The following is a 6469-nucleotide window of genomic DNA, read 5'->3' on the forward strand; positions in this document are numbered from 1 at the left end:
GGAGTATGTAATGAGGGAAAAGTTCATATTTCAAGTTTCGTAACTGAAGGGTAATCTTAAATACAGAATCGTATATATTATGCTTTATTTGAAATGGGGCACCCCTCTCTTATTATATGGCACATTCCTTGCACGCCCACTGGGATAATCCCGGAGCCGCACCTCTTAATTTAAGTCCCGCTTCTTTTAAAAATTGGGGAACAAAAGATCGCATTTCGTTTTGCTCCTTCTGCGTCATTCTTTTTTTTTTTTTTTGGTAGGTTAGAGTTCACGTAACTACTTTCACTTAACATTTTCTACTGTAATCCTCGCGATAGGAAACTGGAACAGTTCTCTCATTTTGCAGCCTACAGGTGGTAACCCAGATTATCAGTTAGAAATTGAGGGACCTTGAACCCAAGGCTGCCGGTGTAAAAATCAGATATTTTCTAGAGCATCACGTGTAACTTAACTGGTTACATTCACCCTAAGTATACACATGTTAATATTAAGGCAAAGACTTAAAGAGAGTGCCGAAATCCTTTCTGTGTATAGTTCGTTCTTTCTAGCACCCCATATTGCAAATCCCAGATATTTCATCAGCCCCAGACTCAATTTTTGTCTTGGTAGCCCATCTTTGGATCTTCCTGTGTGGACCATGGTGTGAAAGTACCTCCAGTCGTTACATCAGGATGATTGTAGAAATCATCTCATTTATTTCTTTTCTAGTTGGGATCACATTTTTGCTCTGTGTCATAATGTCAGAAAACAGATATTTTACCTATTTTTGCAGTGCTTTCTAACTTATAAATAAATATGCTAGTACTACTTACTCCATCGTGGCTAGAATCCCTTGTTATTTTTGTCAGTGGATCCTTTATTCACCAAACAAGAGTTTGGGGTTGTTTTGTTTTGTTTGCCAATTTCTTTGCCTTCAATCTAGTTTGTTTGTTTTTTTTTCAAACTGTTCAAAGCCTATTCTGAAAAAACACAGGTGAAACCCCCTCCTCAAAAATTTACCATGGGCCCTGGCTGGTGTAGCTCAGTGGATTGAGTATGGGCCTATGAAGGGAGGTGTTGCTGGTTCGATTCCCAGCTGGGGCACATGCCTGGGCTGCAGGCTAGGTTCCCAGTAGGGGACACATGGGAGGCAACCACACAATGATGTTTCTCTCCCACACTTTCTCCTTCTCTTCCCCTCTCTCTAAATATAAATAAATAAATAAAATATTAGAACAAAAACCGTACTGTGGCTTCTTGCTTTTCTCAGGACAGTAATACATGAATCTCTTCAGCATGCAGTTACAATGGACTTTGCAGTTAACTGTCATTTGATAAAACTTATTTATTTGGATAGTCAAGGGTTTTATCTCTAACTGCAATCCTTTCTAATCTAGTAACTCAGTAAAATGTGAAAAATGTGTTATAAACTGTTAAGTGATATACAAAGATTAGGTATATTATTGATTCCTGACCACATATTACCTTGATTTAGGCTTCAATCAGCTAGGAATCCTTTCAGACGCAAATAACAGAAAACCTGGCAACAGTATCCAAAATAAGTGAGGTTTTATTTGTTTCACTGAACAGGTCAGAAGAACCAACTGCTTGCAGTGGTTCACTGGCTCATTGTTGTCAAGAATACCTTCCCTCTCTGTAACTATTCTAGTCAAATAGTCGTTCTCTCCAGAGTGCAGAATGGCTGCCTTGTAGTTAGGCAACATATTTTCTTCCAGGCAAGAATACAGAGGTGGGAGAGGTAGGGAGAAGTGGGAGAGGAAGCTGTCTGTTTGATTTCCTTAAGAAAGGAAAAGCTTTCCTAAAGGCTCCAGCAGATTTCTGCTTATATGGGATCCCCAGAATTTGTATGGCAACGGTGGGTTCTAGGAGAGTCCGTATTTAGATCTTTTAGCCTCTGTGTCAGAATGCAAGGGAAAGAGATTGGGTGAATTAACCAGAGGTGACTGCTAGAGAGTTTACATAATTTTCTTCTCTGAAAATCACACTTATGTCTGCTATGGTGAAAATAATCTTTACGCATCATTCAAATGAGTGCTACAAAAAATTATCTAATTTTAGCCCTGGCTGGTGTGGCTCAGTGGATTGAGCGCCGGACTGATTGAGCGCCGGACTGTGAGGCAGAGGGTTGCTGGTTTGATTCCCAGTCAGGGCACATGCCTGGGTTGCGGGCCAGGTTCCCCAGTGTGGGGAGCACAAGAGGCAACCACACGTTGATATTTCTCTCCCTTTCTTTCTCCTTCCCAGCCCCTCTGCCTAAAAATACATTAATAAGTTTTTTTAAAAAATTATCTAATTTTACTTTTCTGAATCTGCACAACTCCTGTTTATGCCACTATTCTTTCTGGTCATTTTTCTGGCATGGTCCTATTTTAAAGTAAGGGATTCAGTATGCTTAGTATGTGTATCCGTTCATCTCTCCCTCCACTGTCTTGGCTTTTCTTCCTGTGTAATCTCATTTTTGAGGATACCTGGATGATCATGTTGCAGCTGCCTACATTTCCCAAAGGATGGTATGTTTCTAAAATTTAATCTTTATTGTATTTTTCATTACTAGTTAGTCCCTTTATACCCCCCCCATCCTGCAGCAATCACCACACAGTTGTCCATGTCCATGAGTTCTTTTTCCTTTTTGCTCCATCCCTCCACCCCCTAATTTTCCCCTCCACTAGCTGTCATCTACTCTCCATCTGAGTCTCTCTGTTTTGCTAGTTAGTTCAGTTTGTTCATTAGATCCCACATGTAAGTGAAATCATGTGGTATTTGTCTTTCTCTGACTGGCTTATTTCACTGAGCATAATGCCCATCCGTACAGTTGCCTATGATTGGGCTGGCCTGGCAGAGTGTGGCAGGCTTGTTCTTCTTTGGGTGTTCTAGTGGGGATGGGCTTTGAGGCAGAAGCCTGCCATTCTTCCAAAATTGTGTAGATTTTATATCTTGTGTTGTTGTAGTTTGTAAACTAATGCTATAGAAGTAAGATAATTAAAAACTAACAGGGGGAATAATAGGGGAACTTCAGAGTTAAAGATTTTAGCCTTATTGATAAGCTTAAGTGATTAAAGCATGCGGGAAGCTATTATTCCAAAACTGTGTCGCTTTTGAATAAAGACTCCTTCCCTTTATCACCAAATCATTGCCTCTAGATTTTTGCCTACAGGGTGGTGGCAGGCAGCGTGCTCTCACTTGCTGTTCGGTAACACACATTAAAATATTAATGGACGTGACATGAGCTAAGCTTAAATGTGCTTGTATGGTTCAGCGTGGCTTCTTGTGCCTCTGCCCTATGGCACGAGAACTTCAACCAGGTAGTTACTGGTCCGAGCAGGATGCGAGACCTGTGGAGCAGACCTCGGCCTAATCTGCAGCCTTAAAGCTGAATAGGCCCAGTGGACCTACAGGCCGTGTTACAAGTTTGTTGTACAAGTTTGTTGTCGTAAGCATTGAGTTGTGGGTTGTTTTGCTATGCATCCTGCAGTGATATCTGTTACTATGGCTGGATTCTACAATGAATGGCCATGTTTAATAGTGCTCTTTCTGAATCCGTTACAATGGCTAGTACTTAAATTGGCTAGGCTTGCATTACAATACATTTCACCTTCTGCCACATGCCCACATAGCTGGAGATGGCTCAGGAGTGGGGGCTACAGGGATTACAATGTGATCTCACGATATGAGAGAAAAATTGTTCCAAAGGAAAGTGGTGGATTTTACCAGAAGAAGGGAGTTGGTTTGAAAACATAACAGACAAAAAGTCATGATGTACTCTGGTGCTCTTTATACTTCAGTGTGCATTGCTAAATTTCAACCTGGTTGTGTGCAGGAATTTTGCCTTACTCATTTTGCATTTATTTTAACACATCTAATCTTCCAAATTGTGCTCATATCACTTAGGATTAAGATTCACTGCAAGTAGTTTAAACCCCCAAGTAACAGTGGCTTTAAAAGAGAGGACCTTGTATTTTCTCTTGCATTAAAGTCTGGCGGTGGGCAGTCTAGGGTGGGTGTGGTGGTTCTGATTCACAGAGCCCTCAGGCCTGCATGCTGCTCCTAGCTTTCTGCTTTGTCATCCAGAGGATGTGGATCTTATCTTTGTGTGCAAGAAATAGGCCCTTTCATTAGAACCACATTCTGGACAGCAAGGTGGAGGAGTGAGAACACTGGACAAAGAATATAGATCAACTGCTTTTTAAGGATATTTCTCAGGAGCTTCCACATAGCATTTCTGGTGTCTACCCCTCCACCCCATGGTGTTAAGAGTCTAGCTGAAAGGAAACTTGAGATCAGGTTCTTGTTCCAGAATTCATGTGCCCAGCTGAAAGTCGGTACTTCTCAAAGAGGGAGTGTGGAGTTGGAACAGGCAGCAGACAATCTCTGTACAGTGCTCAATAAATTCTTGAAAGAATGTGTGAGTGAACAAATTAATAATACAAATGAAAATTTGTATTAATAAACAATGTATTAATAAACAATAAACAATAGTTAATAAACAATGAAGACTAAATTTTCAGTCTGAGACTTAATACTGTCTTTAAAGAATTTATCTGAGGTTAAAATACATATTAAAACTGAAACTGGAAAAGTCATCATGTTACCTGTCACTACCAGAACCAGAAAGTAGAGACAAAGATTGAATCTTTATGGCTGCTTTGTTCAGATGCTGGTGATGTGAGAAGATGGTGCGTTATGCACCCTCCAAAACTATGCTAGCATCTCATTTCAAGCTGACCTTCTTATAAGGAGAAGAAAGCATAGGTAAGGGGTTTGGAAAAAAGGCTAATCAGATGAGCTGCAGTCTGGCAGCATTTTTCCTAGCACAGTGTTTACCTGAGTTGTCATCGTCAATTCATCTGGAACTTGTGACCAGTGTCAAAACTGACAAGACTGACAAAACTCAAGACTGAATGATGAATCATTTTCTCTTGAAGGCAGCATTGTGACTCATATAAGTTCTAGAAAGTGCGACTGACTCTCGGGCAAGTGACGAGTGCTGAGACATTTTTTTTCTCGTCAGAATGTGGTGAGTAACAGGGTTTGATGAGTTCTGAAGCTGACGAGTACCGAGGTACATGACTGTACTTCTTTATCTGTTGATCAACAACTCTTTACCTGCATCCTTCCTGGAACACAGTGGTTCAAATGCCATCTCCATTGCTTGCAGACTCCGTGGGGCACACAGGTCGAATCGCTTGTCAACCGCCTGGAGTCTTGCATTCCAGTTCTTGGAATAATAGCTTTCCACATGCATTAATCACTTAAGCCTATATACTATGACTGAAGCTAAAATCTTTAATTCTTGAGTTCCCCTATCAAAACTATTTTGCATTTTTAGTAAGCAAGAAAGGAAAAAATCAACTATTTGTTTCAGAACTCTTTTCACTTTGAGGTGAAATCTGACAGTGGAACAGGCTTACTTCAGTTTTGTGAATCCACTTTCTAAAGGTCTAATCCTTAATCCTTACAGGAGTCTGAACAGTCTTGGGCTGCTCTCTCAAAATCCTACACTTCTTAGAAAATGTCTTTCTTAAAATTATGCCTCCTTTTAAGCTTAGACAAGCATCCCTTTGAAAGTTTGGGATACAAATATTTGCGTTAAAGGGATTTGCCACCTATAGTTTCAGTACAATGCTGACATTATAGGGAAGCTGTCTATTGATCCATTGTGCTGTTGTGGAAGCAGAGCAAACCAAACCCCTTTCCTGCCTGTGTTTAAATTCACTGCTGCTGGCGTCTCTGGGAGGAGATTGGGCGTTAACTGCCAAGCTATTGATTTTTTTTCACTGTGGGCCAGATCCAGTCTTTAGTAATGTGCACAGTGCCCACTGATCAAGTCAAGCAGATAAAGGGGAAGTTTAGCATTGATGTCTGAAGTTACAAAATAGTTGGTTTCATCATCTTTTACCAGAGGTTTAGTTGTGCACTTCATTGAATGAGTATCAGATAACTACGTGTGGAATACTCAAGCTAGAAATGGAAATCTAAGAGTATGCCTAACTATTGGTCCACCCTTTGAGTAAGAAATGAAATGTAAAGTTTCAGAATTTTAAATTGTAAATTTTCAGAACTTTCTTTAATTGAGAAAGATTTGTTGATGGGAAATAAGAGCATAAGGAAAAGTGGAAAAATATAACACATTTTTTTGTTTTTTAAATTTTGAAACTAATTAAAAATGTTAACACTTTTAAATTCATTCGTTCAACACATTTTTATTAAATGCTTATTATATGTGAGATACTTTGCCAGGAATTATACAATAAAGAGCAAAACAGTCCATACTCTTGAGAAGTTTATCACCTAGTACAAAAGAGAGGCAGTAAGTAATTGCTTTTGGAAAAGAGTTTTTGATGGCACTGAAGTATATTTGCGTTTAATTACTGTAGCACTGTAAAGATATGTAAGTTCCACATTGACAAATAATATTTTTCCATCTTATTTCTTTAATCTGCTAAATCTAAAATGTTAGGTTTAATAATGA

Source organism: Sturnira hondurensis, unplaced genomic scaffold, assembly GCF_014824575.4.
Source record: "Sturnira hondurensis isolate 20B ecotype Veracruz unplaced genomic scaffold, ASM1482457v3 Scaffold0008710, whole genome shotgun sequence".
In the NCBI taxonomy this organism is placed as follows: Eukaryota; Metazoa; Chordata; class Mammalia; order Chiroptera; family Phyllostomidae; genus Sturnira; species Sturnira hondurensis.